Genomic DNA, 26,710 nt, shown 5'->3' on the forward strand with positions numbered 1-26,710 from the left:
AAATTTTGGCACGTCAAACCGTAACCAGCAAAAATTGAAAAAAAAGGTATACAATCCAATTCTGCGAGTTTTATGTTAGTGATATTCCAAAAGCTTATTTAAAGTAGAACAAACTTGAATCATTGGCCGGATTTAAGCTTGGTGGGGCCCTAAGCTACTGAAAATGATGGGGCCCTTATAAGTTCAATTCCATTTCTATACACCTAAAGTAAACTGTCATTATTTTTTATTGTTGAGTATTAGCATTATATTATTAAAAAATTTGATACTATCACTTTATTGTTAAATATATTAATTGTGACGAGACTATTATGTAGAACTTTTCTTTTATTGCACATATTTTTTGAACGAGGGAAAAAAGTTACAAAAGAAACCCATTTTAAGCACAGAGTAAAAATTTGGCGTGCTGAGCCACTATATATTTAATAGAGTTTTTTTTTAGATTCATTTTGAATATATTTTATTTGCAATTTTTAATGATTTTTTCGCGAATTTTTTTCTCAATTGTTTTTTTTTTTTTTTTTACGTTACAAAATCTATAATACTTAGAAACATGAAATTTTGAAAGTGCGTAGAAAATATGCAAAGAGTTAGAAAGAAAACAAGAAAATACATTTTGATTATTAGTTTTATTTTTTTTCTTATAACCGCCGTTGAACAACCGATCCAATTTCGAGTTACGACTACTAATATTCAACACCGTGGCCTTGTAATTTTGAACCCAATTAAGAAGACATGGGAACTGCTGGATTAGTACCCAGAGGTATTTATTTGTTGTGAGAACTTGGAGGACTTTGTGACCCCGACGGATTTAACATGCACCAGTCACCATTTTATACATGGGTATTCTTCTGCCGGCTGGATTCAAACTCCTATTCTCACGAACACGAGTCCAACGCTCTATCAACCAGGCTCTCCCGGTCAAATTTATTAGTTTATTTTATAACCGTCGTTGAACAGTCGACCCAATTTCGAGTTCACGACTACTAATATTCAGCTCCGTAGCCTTGTCATTTTGAACCCAATCCAGCAGTCCCTGGAGCAGGTGAGGGCAGTTACATTAATACTGTTTGTAAAAATAAAAAGACCATTTCGTAAGCTGATATTATTTAATTGATGTTTATATTGAAAATATTTCTTCATTATTTTTGCTTTCTTTTTAATTATTTTAAGTGCATTTGTTAAATTTTTGTGCAAGAAAAAAAATTTCATTATTTATGTAAACTTTTGGCTTATATTTTTAAGGATTTATTAAAGGGTCTATTAAATATCAGAGAGAATAAATGTCATACGAGTTTAAAGTATCAGCTCTGCTCTTGATGGTGTATAGTGGCTAGGATGTGAAAGAGCAACAGTCCCGGGCATCCAGCCAAAACGAGCATTCAACATATCAATGGAACACACTAAAGCTTTATATCAATTAGCAATTAGTTTTAGATAATTACGATTGTAGAATAATTATCTTATTATAGAATGAAATGTTTTAAAAGACAAATATCTGTTAATTTTTAACATTTAATCAACGAAAAAACAACCAATATTGAAATCTACCGAATTTATTATTTTTAATTACTGATAAAGTTTGTGACAGAAAAATAAAATTAAAGCCTGATAGATTTCAGAATTTTAGAAACACCTTCCAGTTATACAATTACAATCAAATAGGTTTCGATGTCTTTCATCCCGGTCTCATTAGTGATTCAGCATATTTCGATATCATTTCTGTTTCGTTCTTACTAAATATTAATTTGTTTGCGACAGTTAATTTGTATACCTCTTTTACTACATTTTCGAGGAGTTTAAATAAATAATATTGAGGATTTTAACTTTTTTGTATGCCTCTTTTATTACGTCATCATCACACCCACACGCAACTGTCTACTCTAAATAATGCTATATAGAATGAGATAGTAAAACAAACGTGTGTAGTTATTTAAATTCTTATTCAAAAGTATTAGTTAATTTTTTTCTGAACTAACAATTTCTGTCCTTTTTTAGATATTTTAAAGTGCTATTTAAAACTGCTGCATATCACATGAAAGCATTGAATATATCATTTGTACAATTTTGAAGTAAAATAAAAGGGAATTCTGATCTTTAGAAACAGATATTAAATAGTCTGATGATCGAATGATGGGGCAAAAAAAAACTTTTTTACTTTTAAACTAAAAAATTGCTTATTTATAAATAATGTATTAATACTCAAATTGCTTGAAAGATGATATGTTCCCTACTAGTGACAACGAAGGTTTTTGTTTCATTCAGTCATTTATTTATATTTATTATGTCCGACAATGTAAAAAAGAAAAAAAATGCATTTTGGGCTTCTAAGGAACCCAGCTCCGAATAGAACTTTAAAAAAAGCGGGGGGGGGGAGTAGGATCCTTGTCATCTCGGGGCCCCAAGCTACAACTTATTTAGCTTATACGTAAATCCGGCCCTGATTATTATAGAGAAATATTTTTATTTGCAGTAATTAAAAATTAATCGAATTTATCATAAACTATCATTCGGTGAGGTAACGATGTCAAAACCGTAACCAGATCTAAAAAGTAAATGCTAAAATAAATCAAACACGTTTGTCATTGCCTAATTTATTTTCTGTCTTGTGTGCATCGCATTGCGTTGCATCTGAGTAGAGTTTTCCTTCCCTAGGTTGTCCTGGCCGTAATCCTGTCAAACCTCAGGATTAATTAATTGAATTTAACGTATCAGAAATTAGTTTTTTCCCTATGTTTTACTAATTGATGATATTTTTTGACTGAAAATAATTAAAGTAAGCCTTTTTATACATTTTATAACAATTTAACTTAATATTAAAATTTTTCAATACTAATAATTTTTGATGAAAAATAAAGGGTAAATATGGAAAATTCAAAAATTTTAATTTTTTGTTTATTTTTATAAGGGCATCAAAATTTTCGATGTTCACGATTATTTTCTGATATTTTATACATTTTCAAACAATTCTGGAGGTGTAAAAATAGTGTGCCTGTTATTTTCTATAATCAAAAATTAAAGGTTCTAGAAATCTGCCCATATATTTCCCTTTTTCACTTTTCATTACATTTTATTGAATTTTCGTAAGATATATTCTCAGAAATTGCTATTGTTGTTTTTCAGATTGGCACAAACTGCATTGTGAAGATGAGTAGTTTTGGATCTCAGGTAATTTTATTTTCATGTGTTACATTAACATGCAATAAAATTTTATCACACAAAATTCTTCTTTCATCCTTTCGAAACTGTTAATCATAATGGTTTAACGTATGAGTCCATTATTCTAATTAGAAATTGATTGGTCAAAAATAAAATATGCTACCTAAAAAAATAATAATAGTATTTTATAGTATTTTGCAGTTTTAATAGTATTTTATAGCTTCATCTAATATCATTGGGATGGCAAAAATATTTTTAAAATTTAATTTTGAGGCAAAAGATTGAAATGAGTAAAATAAAGATGGTTTACAAACATGACTTGAATAGAAAAGATACAGAATTATTTTTAATAATGTAAAAATTATTCACATTGAATTTTTGGAATATTTTTTTGGTATTATTGAAAATTATGTAAATTTAGAGAGATCTTTCTCCGGATTCATTTTAATTGAAAGCCATACGAACAATGCATAAGGTTTTATAATCGTCTTTGAACAATCGACCCAATTTAGAGTTTCCACAGCCTTGTAATTTTGAACTTAATCAAGAAGAGCTCCTGGATCAAGTATTGGAAGAAATTTTATGAACTATAATTAACCGAAACTAGACCAAGAAACAATAGGCACACGAATTAATTCTATGATTATCGATCAGCCGCTGGAATCATGGATAAGATAGTAAGAAAAGTCCTCTAAATGGATATTATATAAACGAGGATAAGAACCTTCAATACTTCCTCATTTTCTAAAACAGAATTGAAACAGGGTTTTTATGTGAATCTGACTAATTTTATGTTACGGCTAGGACATTTGTTGCAATTTTATTTTATCTTATAACCGTCGTGGAACAGCCGGCCTAATTTCTCGGGTTTACCACTACTAATGTTCAGATCCGTAGCCTTGTAATTTTGAAACCAATTCAGAAGACAAGGGAACTCCTGAGTCAAGTATTGGGAGAAACTTGCAATCGTGAAGGACTTTTTTGGATGGAACTAACACGCATTTGCGTTACATGCCGAGGAAAACCCACGAAAACCTTCTACGGTTAGCCTGGTGGCTCTGTCTACCACTGAGGATATTTTTCGTCATCCGTGGAAACCGGGTGTGAAATTCGTATCTAGCAACCATAGCTGGTTCACCTGATTGGGAGGTGAATGCCCGGAGTCACCACGGCTCTGTTTAACATTTTTACGTTAACCGATTGATTGACACCCTGTCACTTAACATGGAACGCTTACCAAATGATCTTTGCGTCTCACATAGGGTGCAAGGATATTAGAGTACTGTGCTTCAAAAGAAGCGGACCACTCTCAATAACTTTTGATCCAATGATTGGATCTTAACGCTTCTAGGGCTCACTCTTAATGGTTCGAAAGGTTGACTTTAAATATGCTAATTAATTAGTGCAGACGATATTTTAAGCTAGGAAATCAGACACAAAAACGTACTTTCTTTAAATAAACATACCTTCTTTTTGGCGGATTTGGATTTCTGATCCCCGAAATATAGGGGCTGGCCACAATCTGCGAAATAAGGTCCTCATAGTTTGATCAGGAGAGCGAACCAAAGTTTGGATCCCTAATGTTAATTTTACTTTTTGCGTATTTCGCCATATCTCGAGAATTTGTTTGGCGAATTGAAATATTTTTGATCACAATTATAAAATTTGTTCATCCAAAGATAATTCCATGCAAAAAATAAATTTTAGTAAATATTTACTACTTTTTATTATTTTATTCAATGATAGTCGAAAAAATTTTGAACTATAAAGTACACAATTTTTTGCATTAAATTATTTAACTTTACGTGGCAAAATACTATATATAAACGGAATCGATTGAATAATTTTTGAGAAATCAGATTTTAAAAATGTCATATATTTAAAATTTGATTTCTCAGGAACTATTTCTATCGATTTCACTCAAATTTTGGATTTTGCCAAAGTTTCTGGGTGATTGTTATCCGTGAAATGGATGTTCCTGTCACATTATACAGGTTGTAAGATAGTTGTGTCGCTGTCGCGAGCCTGTCCCTTTAGGCTAGAAGTCTCAAGTAACGGTGTTGAGCCGGTGTTATTGCCCTTTTGTGGCCTAGTCAGTGGACTCCTGTCTCTGTGAACTGTTTCCACAGAGTGAACACCACATTTCTCGACACCTCGAAGTCCCTAAAACAGGTAGCCTGTGATTGGCTCGTCTGGAGTCTATCTGCCATCTTGGCTAGACGATTGGCTATACTAACAATGAGTAAAGAGATAAATTCAAAAAATAAGAATTGGGCTCAGCAACGATGTTTCAAAATGTTCTTGCACTAGAAGTCTTAGCTATCAAATGAGTTATGTGATCTGAGTGCCACCACCTTACGACGTCACAGATGCAAGAGTTTGGCTATAATCTGATACTTTATTTGAATATAGGACATTTTTATTCTTTTCTTTTTAAAAAAAATGTTCCTCCCTTTAATTGTTTTTATCAGTGAGCTTTTAAACTTCAACAACTTTTGAACTATTGGTTCCGGCCACTTTGCTTCGATTTCATTTTATTCAATGTGAAAAAAATGCATTAAAAGCCTTATTTATTTACCTGTTGGCTCAAAAATTGAACTTTTTTATACTTACTAATTCGTTTATAACTTCCGAACTAATAGAACTATTGCCTTCTGTCATTCAATTCAGCGTAAAAAATAACATACGAAACAATACCACAATTCTTTGTGTAGGAATGTTGAAGGTGTTTTTTCTCCTTCAATAAGTTCAAAATGGTGACTACAGCTCATCTCCTGCCTCCCCCCAGGGGTATACCGAAAAGTTCACTCCGCTATCATGATAAATCTCCAATGAGGGAATATTGCACTACGACCAAGTGACCCAGCTGGGCCACCAATCTAGGCGTTTATTAAAACCAACAAAATGGGATTACATCAAACATGGCAACAGACTCATAAAATTTTTGGTTGAGATAGGTAAATGCCATTCATTGACCGTTAGTACAATTGAGAAAATTAACGCTGGAAATAAAAACCAAGTCTCAGCAGCCAAAGTTTTTTTTTTATAGAAGGCAAGAGTTACACTAACACATTGTGTTTTTAATGGGCTATCCTCCTCATCATCTGTCTGTTTTATAGTGCACAAAATTAAACATAAGAAACAATCATAGCAGAATAAGCAATAATAATAACAATAAGTTAAAACTACAAACCATAAATCAGAAACCATTAAAATCCATTGCTTAAAATCAGGTGAGTGTAGACCTCCATATATTGGAGCCATATAAACAAATAAATTAAAAATTAAAATCAATGATAGAAAATTGTAAAAACATTAATTGAGCCGATATAAAATGAGAACAAAAGTAGTCAGTCAAAGGTGATTAAAATAAAAACATTAAAATTAGCTTGAATAAAATTAATTAGGATTAAATCAAATAAATTAAAATAGTACCACACATTATTTAAAAGTGAGAAATCGCCATAAATTAAGACCAAATAAAACACAAGATAAATAGTTAAAATCTATAAAATCAAACTGGTCAATAAATAAAAGCATCTATTGAAAATAAATAAGATAAAAATGAAAACGGTCGAGAGCAATTAAAATCATTGATGGCTAAAATTAAGTTGCTTGAAAAGGTTCGGTTAATAAAAAAGCACTATAAAACAGATAGATTCATAACAACCAATAAAACCAATCGAAGTAAGTTAAAATGGCTGGTCAATCATGAAGATTAAATATAGGCGACTGTGAGGTCGTATTGAATCTTATCGAATGGTGTGTATAGGATTCAACAGGTCATCTGTGTTTAGTAAAGACTTGATAACTCTCCTTTGTTCTTTACTATTGATCCAGTTTTCTTGTCTTAGACGTCTGTTAAAGAGGTTTCTTCGGAGTGCTCAGAATATATTGGTATTGGTCACAATATCCACAGGCAGCTGTTTTCTTAAAATATTTTTGCTGATATACTACGGTGTAAAACTGGTTTATGTAAAAACTACTAATGAGTCTCCTTGTATCAACCTGTTTAAAGGTGCTCCTTTATTAGTACTCTCCCCTCTACCATTTCACCAGCTGATGTTTCTTAATTGTAATTCCCTCTTGCTGATGATATATCCACCCGTGCCATAGCTCGAGAGCTTGTTTATTTCTTCATAGATAGCGAGACCATCCTTTTTGACCACAAAGCCACAGTCCAATGCATGGTGGCATGATACTTTCAGCAAAATAAAGATATCATCAGCAAAAGTGATCAAAAACGATAATTAAGTTGTTTAAAAATAGTATTAATCAGTACCAGTCATAACATTGGCACTAAAGAGGAGCGAATCCCAATGTTAAATGGCAGTCCAAAATACAATTATTCCATAAATCAGTCCTTCAGAAAGCTAAAAAGCATGTTTAAAAAGGAGTATGTTAAAAAAAGGAGTACTAGCCTCTCCAACCCCTGCATTAAACACCTGGCAAAGGCTTTCGTAATGTCTAAAGCTCTCCCAATCGAGTGTATGTCTTCATCCTTTGCATTCTGAACAAACCTTGTATCTCTAAGAAGGACATTTTCTGTACTTCTCACCTTTCTTAACCCATGCTGTTCTTTATGCAGATATTTCTCATTTTCCAAGTAGTATTTGAGGTGCCAGAATTTCGTCCCAACTTTATAGAAGGGAAATTCACCTGTTGCTTTGTTGAGTGCTCAGAACTTTATTTTCCTTAGGGATAAGGTAGACCAAAGCTTCTTTTTACGGGTTGGGGTATTGCTGTGTTCTTGGTGTTTGGTCTCAAGGGCAGGATCCATTTTCATTATTCAATTTTAATTCATTATTCAAAATTTGGTGAAAGGAGGTATGGGCACAAAGCCTTTCCAGTAACCCAAAAATGATGGATGTCATTTGAAATGAATTTTCAATTTCGGGAAGAGTAAAAGATTAAAAGGACTCAAGTCAGATGAGTAACGAAACTGTGAAGCTTAAAAACAAATTTATTGGCATTACTGTATGACAAGACTCTTTGAAGTTCTTGATATTTGGTCTCAAGAACATGATCATTTTCGTTGCTTAAGTTCAGTATTCAAAATCTGGTGAAAGGTGGTATAATACAGAATCGACTGTTCTCCGACCTTTCTAGCAGTCAATCAATGATTTGAAAACTCAAGATCTCGGAATCTTTTGAAGTATAATTATTGATGTATAATTTATATTTAAGGTTACAGTTTTTAAACCAATATAGTTGTCCGTTTTGGTGGTATATTTCTCACATGCGAAATTAAAAATGCAGCTCTTTGCAAATTTCGTGGTCATATTCTGCAATAAACTAGGCTAATTGGAAAAGTCTTCAGTATTTATAATCTGTCTGATATTTTGGGTTTATGACAATCAGTCGATACGCCTTTAGGCTAATTAGGACTCCTTTACTCTTACTCAGTCAGAAAATTTACTTAGACTTACTTCAATAAATCTTGAATAAGGCTATTTAAAATAAGATTTCACTATAGGAACATTTACTTCAAAAAAACATTGAATTAGGCTATTTATAATAAGTTTTTACTATCTAAAATGTATCATGCTGATTAGCAATGGACGATACATTTTTTAAATAGTCTAAATGTATGTAGGCAATAAGCCTATAAGAAGTATGCTGATTATTTTATATTCTTTTTTATAACCGTCATTGAACAGCCGATCCAATTTTGGATTTACGACTACTAATGTTCAACTCCGTAGCCTCGTCATTTTAAACCCAATCCAGGAGACAAGCGAACTCCTGGATCAAGTATTGGGAGAAATTTGCCACCATGGAGGACTTTTCGATGGAACTAACAGCATTTGCGTTACATGAAGAGGAAGACCACGAGAACCTCCTACTGTTAGCCTGACGGCAAAGGGACTCTAACCCATGATCCGCCGGCCACTGAGGATATTTTACGACAGCACTGTGGTCAGTGCAAGCTTGATGTGGATTCGTATCGACCCACCATCACTGGGATTCGAACCCGGGTCACCTCATCGGAAGGCGTACTCTCTATCCCCTGAGCCATCGCGGCTCTAAATATGCAGGAAATATTAGACACTTTTACAATTTGTCTGGTGCATTGAAAAATGATGACGGCTGTTATTAAAAAGGTCGAATAAGCGTACGACATTAACATTACAGATCATAGTGGAAGAAATCTGCTGTAAAACATAAATAAATAATGTAATTTAGAGTTACTTAAAATCCAGTTAATATTGACATAAAATCAATCTGCGGAAGAAATGGATCTTTGAAAATCAAAGTAGGCTTCTGTAGGTTACATGATTTTCTCACTATCCACACCGCTACCATGATTACTGAAAGCGTTGATTTTTACCCATAGCAGTACGAAAGCAGTTGTAAATATTGAGGTGGGTGTTGGAAATTGAAATTATTAAAGACAATGAAATATAGATTGATATTCGAAAAAGAGGTATCATATTTCTACATTGAATAGGCATAAAAGGATAACACAATCTAGACAGCAGAAATATACTATCTGGCCCTAAAAGTATCCGGACACCCATTGGTATGGATTTAGAGCAGCACATATTAATATGATCCCCCTTTTGCATCGACCCGCTTTTGATAGGTGGACTTCCATCACAGCTAAAGTGAGAACGTCATCTGCTCTCTAATTCGTAGCAAAGGTGGGCTCTAGAAAGCAAGTCTAGTTTTTGAATACCCATTTCGTCAATACGTGGAACGGAGGCAGAGAAATGGGCCAAATTATTACCTTAAAGTTGGGAGTTCTAACCATAGGAAATTACGGGCCAAACACACCATTATACTTCAAACACCATAACAACCGCGGTCTATCAATTTCAATTAAAATAGAATCTACAGTGAAAGATGTCCTTTTAAGAAATGTAGTAGTACAGTGCACCAAAAAATAAACCCTGAATTAACTTTTCATCTAATGTTCCAGAATTCAAACTTAGTTTTTCGAGAAGGTGATTTCAAATATGCTAATTAGTGAGTGTAGGAAATGAGAGACAAAAACCCACTTTCACTGAATAAATCTTGGAAGTAGGGTCCCCATAGTTTGGTTAGAAGAGCTTAATGATAATTTTACTTTCTGCGTAATATCTCGTTCACTTTCTTTTTAAGAGTTTTTTTTCATAATATCTCGCTAAAAATAGATGAAGATAAGAGGAATGAATGCCTACAGTGACCCATTGACTGTGCTTCCCTTTCAAAAAGCGACACAAAAGAGCTTTTAAGGAACTTTTTTCACTCACAAGAAATTTAAACCCAGACGGTGCAATGATTCCTAATGAGAAGTAAATCGAAAGTTGACATTTTTTCCCGAACAAAATGAAATTTTGCGAGACAAGAAAAAAATTCATTACAATTACGTTTTAATAAAGAAAATTCACTAAATTAAGAAAAATCACGTGAAAATTTCATATAGAATAAACTAAAACTGCTATAAAATTAAGAGTAAATAAAGGTTTGAAATAATTAGATAAGAAGATTTAAAATAAAAAAGAGTCAATGTAACATTACATTAAAAGTGTAACTTTAACAGTTGAGAAAAGGCAAGATTTGCAAATTAACGGAGAGGAGAAAAGTAGGGAGAGTGGGGAAATCGCGTAACCTTGAGAATCCATTTTACTATGAGTATAGAAAGTTGCGCTAAACGGAAGGAGGTGGAAGAATAGACCGAGAAACATTTTGTGTTACTATTGCTTTAACTCTCGTTTTAAACAAGTCTTTTATTTTATTTTATAACCAATGCTGAACAGCCGAATCACACCTGAGTTTACGACTATCAAGTTCAACTTCTTAACTAAAACTCTAACTAAAGAAAATATAGTAAAACAAAGAGAAAGGAATAAAGAACTAGGATTAAAGGAAATATAGTAAACAAGGGAAAGGACTAGTGACTAAAGAAAATATAGTAAACAGCATAGCATAGCAAACAGTAACATAATCGTTGCAATTCATCCTAGCAGCAAAATAACTTGAGCCCTCATGAGTCCAATATTCTCGAATCTTGTCTCAATAAGAATTCAATGTTATTTTCCTACATTGGCAGTATATAAAATTGTTTGATTCATCCGATATTTAACAGCAACTTTACAACAGGCCCTATACAAAGTTGTTAGATATTTAATATTCATTATTCAGCCAATATAGGCCCTATATTGGATGTAATTAGGCCGATATTGCCACTATATAGGATCAATATTTAAAAAAGTCCCATTATTTTTTTTCCTCGGTGCATGTTCATATAGGATCCATATAGAGCCGAGACAAACTGGGGCTAAGGTAAAATAGTTGCTCGGGGTAGATAAATAGTTACAACTTACAGGTAACATTCTGTGAATGCTTGGGAGTCGAAATGTACAGAAAGGAAGCGAAAAGTTTTCAGCAGATTTAACATTGTGTTGAAGATATATTATCAGAATGATTCTCAAAATTGTATTTTTATCCCTTGTTATTAAAACTACTTTCAATTGTTTCAAAATAAATTAGATTCACGATTTATTGCAGCAAAAGGGTTAAGATTAAAATATGTGGACCGATCGAGAAACACTGTTCGCAGTAGATCACCGAAGCCAAGCATCACTGGCAGATTTCAGTGAGAAGGTGGATGACCACTAAAATTTAACTACGAAGAGATCGAGGGTGTGCAGTACTGAACCTTGTTTTACCGTAAAGTGCTAGACTTCACTCATTTGGGCTACCAAAGCCGGGAAGATATCCCTTACGCAGAGAATCAAAATTGTAACGACATGTCTAGAGATTATCTTACAAAATGTTTTTCAAACAGTCGCCAATAACCCATTGTTGAGCAATGATGGCTCAGGAGATAGAATGTTCACCTTCCAATGAGGTGATCCGGGTTCGAATCCCAGCGATGGCTGGTCAATACGAATTCCGCATCCGGCTTGCACCGATAACAGGGCTGACATAAAATATCCTCAGTGGTAGACAAATCAAGGGTTAGAGTTCCCTTGATACCAGGCTAATCGTGGGAGGTTTTTATGGCTTTCCTCTCCATGTAACGTAAATGCGAGTTAGTTCCCTTAAAAAGTCCACCACGAATCTTAATTTCTCCCAATACTTGATTATGGAGCTCCCTTGTCTTCTGGATTGGGTTCAAAATTACAAGGCTTCTGAGTTGAACATTAGTGGTCGTAAACCCAAAACATTGCGTCGGCTTTTCAATGACGATTATAAAATAAACTAGAATAGCCCATTCTGCAGCTCTAGTTTGACATTAACAAACTACTACTACAACAAAAAATATAATTCTTGCAGTAAATTCATCTGAAAAACTATGAATTATTTTTCTTCAAAGAATTTCTAAATTTAATTCAAACATTTTTCACTATGTGACGCTGCAAATCCTTAGAACTTACGCGTTTAAAAGCGTATGTTTAGTTGTTTGTATGTTTATGATAGTATATTCACGTTCTGTAAAAATGACGTCGCTGCTCTTCTACTTGATTCTATGGTTTATGGAATCCCAACGGAATCTCAGAAGAAATAGTGGAACACACTTACTATTACTCAAAAAATGACTGATAGATCAGTAGAAGACCCTTTTCTTATTGAATCAAACTGTGACATGAAGTCCTCAACAAATTGCTGTAGTTTCTTAAAAAAGCACTTTGACAATTTAATTACTTCATATTCCTTATGCTTCACTGGAAAGTGATTACAGTGGCTGCCACACATATAGCAGCTGATGGTGGAAATTTTGAAAATATTGGTTTGTGATTTTTATTCATTAAATGATTCTTAAATTAGTGATTTTCTAGAATATATCTTTTATCTAGACGTTTTTTACCTGTCCCACCATCTGTTGAAAAAATTTTAAAATAAAATCTGAAATTTTGAAATTCATGGTTTGTCACATGATTTTGCTGAAAAAATTTTTCTTTCAATCCTATTCATTTAAAAAATCTATTTTTTGATAGCCTGCCTCTATTATATGCGGAATTAGTAAAATATATAAACAATTAGATTTTAAAAACTATCATAATTACATAGCACTTTTACTGAGTTATTAGTATGAACAAATCATTTTTTTTTTTTTGAGTAAAAATTTTTTTTGCGAGGAAATTATTTCCAGTGGAAATGTTTGCAAACGTACAAAAAAAACTTAACGTTTTAAAGAGCTAAATCAGTTAATCAATAATTTGCGAAACTATGACGTAATTATACGTTAATTGACTAGTAAAAAAACTAAACGTCGGTCAAATAGAGTTAACATGACTCTTATATGATAAGAAAATGCGAAATTCAAGGGAAATATACTTCACCTAGCTTGGTAACTGATACCACTTTTTGGGAGTCCCAATCTGGACAATCTTTAAGCTGGTGAAAATTTTTTTAAATGCGAGAACTTTAGCTTAAGCTGCACACAAACCGAGATTAACTGGTATAAGAATTTTGTAGCCAGCTATTTCTGCTTAAGCATTTATACATCGGTTTCACAATACGTGCTTTATTAGTTCATTTAAGGTAGGCATATAGGTACTTTATTTACGTCGCACTAATGCTGTACGGTGAACTATTAGCGACGGTTTGGGCAACATTCCTGAGAATGATCCGAAGACGTGCCATCGCAATTTTGATCCTCTGCAGAAGGGATGGCTCCCCTGCTTTTGGAAACCCGACGACCTGCTCGAAATCAAGCACTTTACGGTAGAACGGTTCAACGAGGACCGAAATAGCGCACCCTTGTTCCCTAAGTAAGCTGATCAAAGCGGAAACCCACCCGTTTGTTAATCGCAGTCAGTGATGCTTGACTTCGGTGTGTTGTTGTTCTCATCCCCATGACCAGCAAAGCTAGATCAGGTCCATGAGCTCGTTTACTCTGAGAAAGTCTAGCACCAACAGGGGAGCTTGAACCAGGTCCTGCCTTGTACGTCCAAGACAAGATAAAATGTGGTCAGGGGAGGCCTGGACAGCAGAACACTTAGTGCAGATTTCGAAGTGTTTATTACCATCGTTATAAGTCATTGATGACAGATGTCCATTAGGGAAACGAGTAATGGCAGTTTGTTCTCGTCTACTGCTGCCCCGAGCCAAGGAGCCCCCTGGGCACCTACTCTAGTACTATGAGTGTACCGGTGGGACCGTCCAAATGGCCATATTCTTTACCTTACATTTAGAAGAATGCTCTAAGTAAGTAAGAGGAGCGACAGTCGTAATGGCCTGTTCAACACCTGCTTTGGCCAAACTGTCAGCAAACTCATTTCCAGCTATATCGACATGTGACGGAACCCACTGAATGTGGATCCGTTGAGAAAGGGAAAGATGTTTTAGTTTCCTGAGAATGTCAGCAGCAACACTGTCCCTAACATTATGCCAATCGGCCAGGTGCTGGATAGCACTTTTACTATCCGAAAAGATCCAGATATCAGTAAACCCAGAAAGCGACGTGATGGAGTTTAGACCCTCAAGAATTGTAATAAGTTCGCTTCGGAATACTGAGCAGAAGTCCGGATTTCCTCTCTTAATTTTTATTTCCTAATCCCGAAGTTTAATATAAATGCCACTGCCAGATCTGTCACCATCAAGTCTACTGCCATCTGTATACAACTGCACAGCGCTCATGGGGACATTATTAATTCTTTTATAAAGCTAGCTGTTTCATGTAGCAGGGCAAATCGATTTGTTTGTTAACCCGGACAGGAAGATCAACATGATAGAGAACCCCCTCAAGACCCTCAGAAGGGTCGATAATCTGTGGTCGACAGTAATGTTCTACAGAACTGGCGATAAGGTTGCCAGAGACAACCTGTCCAAAGGGACTACCACGCTTGCGTCTTTGGTTACTGCTCCATGATCACAGAAACTTCGAATTAAGGTTCCGGGAGCCTAGACTGGAGAGCTTACTGTAGTACTTCACCAAACATGAATTTCTCCTAAGTCTCAAAGGCTGCAGATCAGCTTCATAAAGTACGATTTATTGGCAGAAATTGCGAAGGCCCGTGATGATTCTTGCAGCACTGAGTTGAACACGTTCAAGCTTCTGTAGGTTTGAGTCTGAAGCACTACAAAAGACGGGAAAGCCGTATTCCAAAATGGGTCGAATAAGAGAGACATGTGTATTTCTAAGGGTACTAGCATCGGCACCCCAATCACGACCCGAAATGTATTTAAGGATATTAATGCGTTTCCTAGCTCTCAGAGTAATATGTTCTAGATGACTATTACCCAGAATCTCAGTATCTAGAATGAAGCCCAAATACTTTGGGTGTTTCTCCACTTCCAGGAGCTGACCATTCAACTGGATTCATGGTCGAAAATTATATATTTTTCTATTAGCTGTGAAGAAACTAACGGTAAACTTTGACGGGTTAAAACACAGTTTGTGATTAACAGCAAAGCCCCACGTGTCTGCCAGAGTCATTTTCACTCTCTCCGCAACTTTTTCAATATCAGAGCCGGAACTCCAGAGAACAATGTCATCTGCAAAAAGTCCAATTTCACAGTTCTTGGGTATGACTTTTTCAATTCCTGCAATAAAGAGTGTAACAAGGTAAGGCTCAAAACAGAGCCGTGAGGAACACCTTGGCTTATTTTAAAGCTATTTGAGGTCGAACCATTGAACTTCACTCTAATGTGTCTATCTCTCGAAAAATTATAGATCCAAGGCAGTGCTCTACCACGTGAACCGAATTTATCACATATTTTGATAATCAGCTTCTGAGACCAAACTCTGTCAAAAGCCTTAGAGAGGTCTAGAAAGGTAGCTATGGTATGATTTGTAGGTTTCATGTTGTGAGCGTCTCTGACTCTTTGGCTAAAATAAAACACCTGGTCGGCTGTGCTGTGTCCTTCTTTAAGTCCATATTGCTCCTTCGGTAGAAAGTTGTGGGAATTTAGATAATACGTAAATCTCTTTAAAACTATTTTCTCCATAATTTTACATGAAATAGATGTCAAAGCTATGGGTCTGAAACTTTCAGCAGAAGTAATATCTTTGTTAGGTTTTCTAATTGGGACCACAACGGCTTTTTTTTCAATCTCGAGGAAGACGACCCAGTCTCCAGAAGTCATTTATGATGTCTTGAAGTCTCTGTTTTCCATGTGGGCCCAGATGACATATCATTTGGTCGTGAACACCACGAGGCCCAGGTGAGGTATTTAAGTTCGAGTCTGAAATCGCAGTGTCAAGCTCCTGAGCTAAGAAGGGTCTGCTGAAAATGGCCAGACCCTCATGAGGATTGCTAAGACAGCCATAAACTACATTTGACTTCGGTGTTCTTTTGGGAACCATGTCTTTACGACCAGTCCACTGTGGGACCAGTTCATTTAAAAAAGAAGCTTTCATAAGATTTTTATTTAAATCATACGATAAATCTGATATATTTTGAAAAAAATTATCGTAAGAAAAATGTATCGTACATTTTCAATCACATAAATTTTTTTAAATCATCAGCAATTTTACCTTTAGGGACATAGCATTTTTGTATTATTTTATCTGGAAATTTATTACAACCTTTTTTAGACTAATTACATGGCCTGGATATTCTTTTTTCTCCATAAAAATAAAAATTTGCATTTGCTTATGTTAACATTTGTGAAATTAATCTAACACTTTAAGTAAGTATGAGATATCATCAGTGGGTTTTTAAATCCGGACACAATTCAAAATGTGTGTTTAAGAAAATGGAAAGCACTCGAAACGCGTATTTGTGGAATCGGATAGAGCAATAAATGCGCCTTTTCAGTATTCAACCCAAATTTAACAACTAAACGAGGAATGACGTGCTTACTTTTTCTTACTTATTCATAAGCATAATCATTACTGGGCAAATTCAGGGTCAATGTAGCTTGGTATATGAGTGATTCTTTGGAAACATGACAATTCGGAAATAAAATTTCATCAGATTTAAAGTCTTCAAAATAGTCTAAATTTTTTTAATGCTTATTTAGTTACATTTATTAATATCCTACAGACAGCAGTGTAGTTTATTGATTTTTGCTCAAGAAAAAAAAGTAGAAATTCACCAAATCTTGAATGCCAAGAAAATGACATATAAGCTTAGAAGTTTAAAAAACAATCATTTTAAGCTAATGGTAACTTAACTTAAGCCTTTATGCTAGATGGACCATAAATTGCTAAAATTAATTCTTTTTATCCACTATAGAAAGAATCAAAAATGTTTTTGTTGCTGATATGTACAGAATAAAATTGTGTATAATAATCAATAATTAAATAAATAAATAACTTTGATTACATTCAAGAACATTGCAATCATACATAAACTTGGTATTAGGTTAATATTTGCTTTCCCTCTTTACAGTATACTGTTTTAAAAAAAATTCTGGTAACACGTCAATGTCCTGGCATTCATAAGTCAGGAAAATGACAGCCAGGATAATGACAAATTTACCATTTTATAGCATTTTACTTTATTTTGATTTAACATTTTGGCCTAAGACGTTTACATTCCGCAGAAAACAACAGGATTTCTAGAAATAACTCAGATAAATCTATGTAGTTTAAATTATTAATGATTTCAAGAAGACAGGAAAATGACAACATAAAAACCTACTCACCTTGAAAAATGTTTTGAAATAGATTTTGAACCAGAAAGTTGGTATTTTATTCATGCAACAAGACATGTTCAGATAGGATGGTATCTAAACAATCTATTAATTCTATCTATAAAAGATAGTGATTGCTGGCGCTATCCATTTTGGTTATGAATCACTAAATAAAAATAGCCAGGAAAATGACAGATTTTCATGTGACAAACAAATTATTGACAGAAAAAATTATTTTCAGCGAAGTTTTTGTAAATAATACCCTCTGCGCATATTCTAGAAATGCTTATAACGGTTGAGATAAAAAAAAAATTAGATATTGAAAACTGTATGCGAAGTTTTGAAGCTAGTTATTATTGGAAATATTGTTTGTGACATACCAGAAACATGACATTTTGAAATTCAATTAAATTTTATAAATATATGCAAAACAGTCGATGCTAGTACAAGGTCATTTTAAAATGCTAACAGCTATGCTATTTATAAAAATTTAAAAAAAAAGTTCTTTTTGTAGTATAGTATTAGATCTTGGAGCAAAGAGACTGTAAATTGTCATATTTCGTGAGAATCACCCTTATTACAGGTGTAACTTTTCAGGCGATGCCTTCGTATTCAGAGCTCCAAACAACAAAAAGCGTTAATTAATTATACAGCCGAAATTATAATTGTTGCAGCCTAAATTTACTAGCACTATTATAAATTTATAGCACTCGTTTCAACCTTGTAAAAACAACTGTAGACTTTTAAATTCTTTTTCAAAAAAGAACTAATTTAATAAAATGTATCAATTGAGTTATGCAAGTGAACAATATCACATTTATTTGGATTCCTTAGTTTATTGCTTAAAAAAAGATCTCTCATAAAAAGAAGTTCGGAATCAATTGCCATTTTCCTAAACATTAATTTTGAGCTGTGTTCTGTGGCGTAGACAAAGGGGAAGTCCTTAAGTTTCTTTCAATGCCTATTACTTTGAAGAAGAATTATTTTATTTCCAAAATAAAATGTTATTTTTTTACATAAAAAAAGGGTTTACAAAAATTATCACTTCATACCCTTCTGCAGTCTTCGTTCATAAGAGCTCTTTGCAGATGGAAATAGATTCCTTCCATTTTACACTATCTTTAAAAATCTATGGCTTTTTTATCCTTTTAAAAATATCAGATTTTAACGGAACTACTTATTTGTCCTAAAGTGCCCTAAATATAGAATTATCTAGAATTTCTGGGGCTGCGATGGATTTAACGTTTAGAGACAATAAAGTTATAAGAAAGTTGCAATAATTATAAGTCTTTTAAATGACATCGGCCTAAGAAAGATATCCTTTTTTCTTATTGACATTAAAAAAAGTATTTACAAAAAAATTATTATTCCTATATCGAGATAATTTGTTTCCGGTATTAATTGGGAGCAGATTTAATTCGATTATATGTCCTTATGAGATTGTGTGAAGCTTTTCTTATAGAATAATCTTAATAAATATTAAGACTACAAAAAAACCTTGTCACAATTTATTGAAAATATTGTAGGCTGTTTCTCAATTCGCGATATACACTGATTTATAGAGTTGTTCACATATTTTAACTATGCCGCCTGATTTTGTAGGCTTTTCTTGTAATAATTTAACTATAGTATAAATAATAAAATGAATTTTGTTTGAAATAACAATGGAACTTAATTGAATATTCTGACTGGTATCATATAGAAAAGGAAAGTTAGTTAGGAAACAAATAATGTTAAAAGAAAAGAGTAAAGTGAAGAAAACTATGTGTTTGATAGTGAGCTAAATAAACACCCTGTGATTTAATGATTAGGTTTTCTCAATCTTAATAATGTGAGGGGGTGACCTAAACTGTTTAGTGCAGATGAAGTTACGAAATCAGACATTTCCTTTTGACTATGGGCTTTTCCCCAAACTATACCAGTTTATGACTTTAATAATGACTTTCTACTCATATTTCATACTAGTGTAGACGAATCGGTCAGTCAGCCGAGATAGAAAAGATATCCACACAAAAACGTACTTTCGCTGAATATTTTTTTTCTTTTTAACGGATTTCTGTCAATTAAAACAGGGAAATATGGTCCTAATACTTTGATTAAGAGAGATCATTTAAGGTTAATTTTTCTTTTTGCTTATTTCGCCGTGTCTTGAGAGCTTTTTGAGCGAATAGAAAAATGTTTCTAATCAATTATAAAGTTAGTTTATCCAAAGGTAATCCTATGCAAAAAATAATTTTTAATAATTGTTTATTATTTCTAATATTTTATTTAATAATGATCGAAAAGTTTTGAACTGTATGCCAATTCTTAATGACAAAATACGAAATTTGATCAAATTCGATGACATAGTTCTCGAGAAGTTGATTTTTTTTAAAATTGATAGCTCTGATGCATTGTATATAAATAGTGCTAAAAACAGCACTGAGAGAACACAAATGAGGACACATAAATAGAAATATTATAGTTTCGCTTTATTCAGTAGTGAAACATAGAATTACAGGGAGAAACACAAAGATGCAGAAGAAATAACAGACAAGTTACAAGGAGGAAAAAAATGGTTCACCTAAAGGATAGGGTATTAGTTTGATTTTGTTAGCTCAATATGCTGGAAAAGTGTGTGTTATAATAGAAATTTCGCTGCTAGCAATCATTCGAAAATGGATTGGAAAAATATTTATTGGAAAAAACAATAAATGGTAATACATCTTGTCAGAGAATATAATTAAATACAAACATACATATTTCTCTCCCGAATCTAATGAAGTTTAAACTTGTTTTATTTTATCAACAGCCAATGAGAAAACAGAGATATATAGTGAACGGGTTTGGTTGTTAACGATTGCAGCTGCACTAATCGGCTATTGGTGCTGATTCATTTTAACATTGAATTAGAGACAATGCTGGTGTATGCGTGCACTAAACTCTACCATAATTTAGATCGGAGAGTAGATGTCATCAATAGACCTCCTCACCACAACCACTAAACTTTTGCCGCTCTGAAGAGAATTTTAAGGATCGTTCTCAATGCAACCCTTCAAGCGTGAACAAATGTTTAGAACTATATATAAGAAGAAATATTCGCATGCATATTTCGATAGACGAACAACCAGAATGGTGGAGCAGTGGGGGAATAACATAATGGGTTAGCGAGTGGGTGACCACTTTGATCTACCTGCAAAGGAACTGAGGGTGCATGGTATCGTCAAACAGTTAAAGACCTGATTTTAGTATCGGGCAGGGCTACCAAAACCGGGGGAGCCATCCTCTCTTCAGATGCCACGTCTACCAATCATCCTCAGAGATAATTTCCAAATCGTCACCCATTGTGCAGCTCTAGTGCGAGTGAATAATGTACTTATCATTTTGATTTTAAATTTATTTGGAATCTGCATTAAAAGGATGAAGCAAAAAAAAAAAGGCCGGCGTCTCACAATATAACGGTTGTTATGTACAGACGACATGGTTTGCATCCGAATAGAAAATCTCACTCTACGTTTATCCATACTATAAACGCTTTTTTTCATTTCTATTTGTTGATACATGATTCTATGATAAAATGTGGCACGTGAAGATTATCTGCTGCTTTTATGACGTCCTATATCTACATAAACTGGTGGTTCTCTTTCAAAAATTTTGCCCATTTTTCTTTCATTCTTTTATTTTCTTTGCTCCAACTTTTACCTCCTATATACAGGGGGGGGGAATAGGAAAACCACAAAGCGGCAAGTAATAATAAAACCCCTGGCATTACAGTCCATGATTGGCCTCACTAACAATTTTTCTACAAAGTCGCCTTTTTCCAATTTTGGACGAGGTGGAGAAAGACCTTAAGGCAAGTCATAATATAAAACTCATTAAGAAAATGGACATAAACATTTGATTTCATTTTCAAACTATACTTTTATGATAATGGTTCTTGGTGAGCCGTGATGGCTCAGGGGATAGAGCGTTCGCCTTCCAATGAGGTGAACCGGGTTCGAATCCCAGCAATGGCTCGTCGATTGGAGTTCCGCATCCTGCTTGCACCGACCACAGTGCTGACGTAAAATATCCTCAATGGTAGACGGATCATTGGGTAAAGTTCCGTCAGTCTAACCGTAGGAGGATTTCGAGATTCCCCTCTCCATGTAACTCAAATGTGGGTTAGTTCCGTCAAAAAGTCCTCCACGAAGGCAAATTTCTCCCACTACTTGATCCAGGGGTTCCCTGGTCCTCAAGATTGGGTTCAAAATTACAAGGCTACGGAGTTAAACATTAGTAGTCGTAAACCAAAAAAAATGGGTCAGTTGTTCAACGACGGTTATAAAAAATGGTTTTTCGTTTAAATAACTAATGAATCGAAATAAATTCGCGATAATAATTCATCCATTTCCATTAATCACTTAGTACATTTCTTGATCCAAAAGATTTTTCAAGACTTAATCCAAAAGACTTTTTCCAAAAGAATTTTCAGGTATACATTTCATTTTACAGGGCTGCTTTGTGTCTAAATGTACGTCAGCGGTAGTAAAACACATTAATACTCGTTGGAATTTTGTTTTTAAGTACCACATTATCGTTTAGATACCTGTATAAGAAGAATATTTATACAGATCTTTCACAAATAATAAGCTGTGGTGGTTCAATATTTATTGAAATATGGACTTATGTTTCATTTTCTTTATCACTTTTAAACTTCGTAGGGCCCATTTGAAACCTGTTTTAGAGTTTGTGTGAGCAAAATTTTCATAAAATTCGACGTACTGCAGTGGCAAGAATTTTATATATCGTCGGTGAGGGATGCAGCTCGAAATGCGTGTTTAAGAAAAAGAGCACAGCTTGAAATAGGCAATGTTTAAGAAAATTGGCATAGCTTGAAATAGGCAATGTTTAAGAAAATGAGCACAGCTTGAAATAGGCAATGTTTAAGAAAATGAGTACGGCTTGAAATAGGCAATGTTTAAGAAAATGAGCACAGCTTGAAATAGGCAATGTTTAAGAAAATGAACACAGCTTGAAATAGGCAAAGTTTAAGAAAATGAGTACGGCTTGAAATAGGCAATGTTTAAAAAAATGAGTACGGCTTGAAATAGGCAATGCTTAAGAAAATGAGCACAGCTTGAATTAGGCAATGTTTAAGAAAAGCTAATTGGATATAGCTTTCATTTTACAAATTTATCTTATAAAAAATTTTTATATTAACGACTAAACTAATAGATCCATATAATTTCCACTATAAGCCTAAATCACATTATTTTAGTTAGTATTTTTTGAAATGATAGTGAAAGTTAATTGTACAGTCGTTTTAGAAGGCCCTATAAATTCATAATATTGGTATTAAATTGATGTTGTTTGAATTCCTGAATACGAGGACACACATCTGAAATGTACCCAGCCGCCCCGACCCTGAACTTGTAATGATTATGCTCAGTGCTCAAAAATAAGTACCAAATTCCTCATTTAGTTGTTAAATTTGGGTTGAAGATAAAAAAGGAGCGGCTGTGTCTATTTTCTTAAAAACTCATTTCGAACTGTATCTTGAATAAAAACACGCTAATGATTTATTTATTGGAGATGTTTACATTTGTTTGGTTGTGATTTTTTTGAGAAAATGAAACTTTTTTAAAGAAACTAACATTGGTTGAGTGTTATTTTGTAACTTAACTAGGGGGAAATCGTCCAAAACATTACATATGTTACAGACCCCACCTCGGCAAAGTACAGGACTTAATGATACAAGTGCTAAAAAAGTAAATTGCGGTTAATATTTTGGACAACTTTCTAAAGTATGGGCCTGACCATAATAAAAATCTTACCAATGAAATGCTGAGATAAAATCAAATCTTGAGTGATCAATTTGTATTTTTCTTTCTTTATGAGCATCTTTTTTCTCACGTGGAAGTTGAATTTGATATCTCGGTTGCGGAACCCCAAATGATCAATCTTCCTTCTGGGGAAAATTATTATTAAATTTTGATAATGAATAAATGTCCCTTTTATAATCGCATAAAAACAAAAATTAAATGCTGAATTATTGATTCGATCCTAAATGTTATTCAAAATAATACTTCAAAATCATTACTGGTTTAAAGAAAAGCTTTCGCGTATGGAATCCTTGTCATCCTTTAGCGGAACTCAAGAGTAACCGAGTTTTGGGAACAACCGGTCTTAATAATGTATATACCAAGTTTCATTGATTTCCAACAAACACTTTAAAAATTTTAATTATAACCACCCAATATGAAAGCGTATAAGATAGGTAATTTAATTCCTAATTATTTAGATTGTAATTATTAATACTCGACTTCGTTTCACAATGTACAAATAAGCTATTTTGAATAAAATTTAAATTTTATAATTTACTTGCTTAACTTCGGTGATCTATTGGGACATGCGTGTTACCATCAGTCGTCTACTGTGGGACCAAAATTAAAGGAAATATTTTTGAAGTTTGATGGTATTTATGAAATGTAATGATCTAGAACTAGTGAACCCTAGCTGAAGACACTAACTAAGACATTAGAAGTCAGTCCTTACGAAGAACTTAAGTCTTAGTAAAAAGCTCAACACCGGACAATCACAGTCAAGATGGTTTTGATTTTGTAGTCTCGCTTTTCTCGGTAGTGATTTTCCAAATTTCGTTAGCATGTTTGATTCGTCAATAAAAATAATTCAGGATCCCTAGTTTGACAAGGATTCTAAAAATATATTGAAGGGGATCATATTCAAAATATGTTTTAAATTTAATATTCTTTATAATACTAATTGCGGACAAAAACATTAAAAAACAATATGAGTAAATTCATAGTCAAAAAAAAAAAGTAGTAAGTTGAAGAGATCATAAGGTTACAGAAAAAATCTGAATAATTATAAAAATAGTGAGGTAATTAGAGCAAGTCTTATTGTATTATACGCACTATAAGACATTCATTGGCTAATTTTATTTTTATTTTATAACCGACGTTGAACAGCCGACCCAATTCTGATTTTACGACTATCAATAATCTAACTCCGTAGTTTTATAGATTTGAATCCAACTCAGAAGACAAAGGAGCTTCTGAATCAAGCACTGGGAGAAAATAGTCTTCGTGGAGGACTTATTATTAATGTCAAATGTACTCAACATTTGTGTTCACTAAAATAAAACTTTTTGATACAGTTTTTATTTTATTTTGTAGCCGGTTTTGAACAGATGACTCATTTTTAGATTTACGACTACCAATGCTCAGCTCCTTGTCATTTTGAAGACAAGGGAACTCCTAGATCAAGCATTGGGACAAACTAGTCTTTTTCTTTTTGGAACTAACTCGCATATGCGTTACATAGCGAGGAAAAGCATGAAAACCTCCCACCGTTAGCTCGCGGCGATGGCAATGGGGTTCTAACCTATGATGCGTCTATCTCTGGACGTCAGCACTGTGGTCTGTGCTGACGTCGGGAGCAGTATTCGTATCAACCGCTGGGGTTCTCATTGGGAGGCTCCATCCCGTTGGCTAACTTTATTTTATTTTATAACCGTCGTTGAACACAATCTTGGGTTTATGACTACTAATGTTTAACTCCTCATTTGGTAAGGGAAAACCCAGCTCTTTGCAAACAATTATTTTACCACACTGATTGCAGAGAAATTTTTGATTATGTTGCCCGAGTAGCTTCATTTACCTATCGTTGATATATATATATGGCTAAATCAGCCTGATTTATATCCGAATCTCCTATACTCTATGGCGAATAATGCAACAAAAAGAAAATATTGCTTCATTTTTGTAAATAATTTTATTTCATGACTTTCTTAAATTATACTCTAATTAATTAATAGAGCTATCAAATAATTAAAATCTCGGCCATGAGATCAAAGTTATTTAAATTATTTCCAATTTTTGCTTAAAATTTGATATAATAATAAACATTTCTCTGAAACTTATTGATAATTTCAAAATAAATCAGTATAATATTTGTTAATGCTCACAAGCTTTATATTGAAAATATTACTACCTAAAATATTATTACTATTGAAAATATCACTACTATAGCAGTATTATAAAAAACATTCTTGTAATCAGAAGAGTTAACTTCTTTATTATTTATGCACATCATTAATACGTAAAAGTTAATGTGCTTACTGGTAATCAGTATTTTTTATCATCTAAAAATTATTGCTATTAATCATACAAGGAAATGATACAATAAAAATATTATAAAATAAAGAGACATATAAATTATAAATATTTGGTATAATTATTTAATACATTTTATCCCATACGCAGTAAATGTTTAAAAAAAAGATGTTTTCTCTAAATTTTAGATTCCAGGGTGGAAAATTCTCATGACTGTTTCTGGATATTCTTAATGTCATTACACGAAAGTGTTGTTTCAGTCTACATTTTTCTAGATTGAGTTGCGGTGGCTTAGCTCACCTCCTGATTAGGTGAACCCAGGTTCGTATCCCTGTGGTAGTTGGTTGATACCATGATACAAATTCTGCTTCACAGACCACAGTGCTGACCTAAAATACCCTCTGTGATAGACGGATCATGGATTAGAATCCCCATGCCATCAAGTTAACCGTGGGAGGTTTTCGTAGTTTTCTTCTCAAGTTAACGCGGAGGTAAAGTCCTCCACGAAGACTAGTTTGTCCCAATGCTTGATCCAGGACTTCCCTTGTCTTCTGGGTTGGGTTCAAAATTAGAGGGCTATGGTAATCGTAAACCCAGAATCGGGTCTGCTGTTAAACGATAGTTATAAAATGATAATTTAATAACCGTAATTTATTTGAACAAATTTGAATTCAAGATTTGAATGTTTCATAATTTGAATTAATTGTATAAATTATAATAATTTTGAATAAATTGTAGAGTCACGAATATTCAAACTTATTGAGATCATTGATGTATTTTGATATCGTTTATAAATCTATTTTCATACATAAACTTAGAAACTCTAGTTTCTTTTTTTTTTTCTAGTTTAAAAAAAGTTCCATCAAAAAATGGATAGTTTGTCCCAATGCTTGATCTAGGAGTTTTCTTGTCCTCAAAATGAGAAGGAGTTGAACATTGAT

At 33.5% G+C, this 26,710-nt stretch overlaps 1 protein-coding gene and 1 long non-coding RNA gene across 7 annotated transcripts in view; one reads left to right on the forward strand and one right to left on the reverse strand.

The window, feature by feature from the left end:
- The window catches only part of LOC122269199 (uncharacterized), a 206,745-nt gene that overhangs the window by 144,720 nt on the left and 35,315 nt on the right, over positions 1–26,710 (reverse strand). For 3 of the 5 annotated variants that reach the window (XR_015430709.1, XR_015430711.1, XR_015430710.1), the window contains exon 2: positions 23,469–23,602. The exons of the other annotated variants lie outside the window; for them this stretch is intronic. This is a non-coding gene — a long non-coding RNA (uncharacterized LOC122269199). The remainder of the gene's footprint in view (positions 1–23,468; positions 23,603–26,710) is intronic. 5 annotated transcript variants of the gene reach the window in all.
- Positions 1–26,710, forward strand: part of LOC107453372 (uncharacterized) — a 404,700-nt gene that overhangs the window by 132,690 nt on the left and 245,300 nt on the right. For both annotated transcript variants that reach the window (XM_071188231.2, XM_087155622.1), the window contains exon 4: positions 3,124–3,168. The gene's annotated coding sequence lies outside the window, so the exon portion shown is untranslated. The remainder of the gene's footprint in view (positions 1–3,123; positions 3,169–26,710) is intronic.

This window comes from Parasteatoda tepidariorum, chromosome 12 (assembly GCF_982258835.1).
Source record: "Parasteatoda tepidariorum strain Cologne lab strain chromosome 12, Ptep-v5.0, whole genome shotgun sequence".
NCBI classification, from domain to species: domain Eukaryota; kingdom Metazoa; phylum Arthropoda; class Arachnida; order Araneae; family Theridiidae; genus Parasteatoda; species Parasteatoda tepidariorum.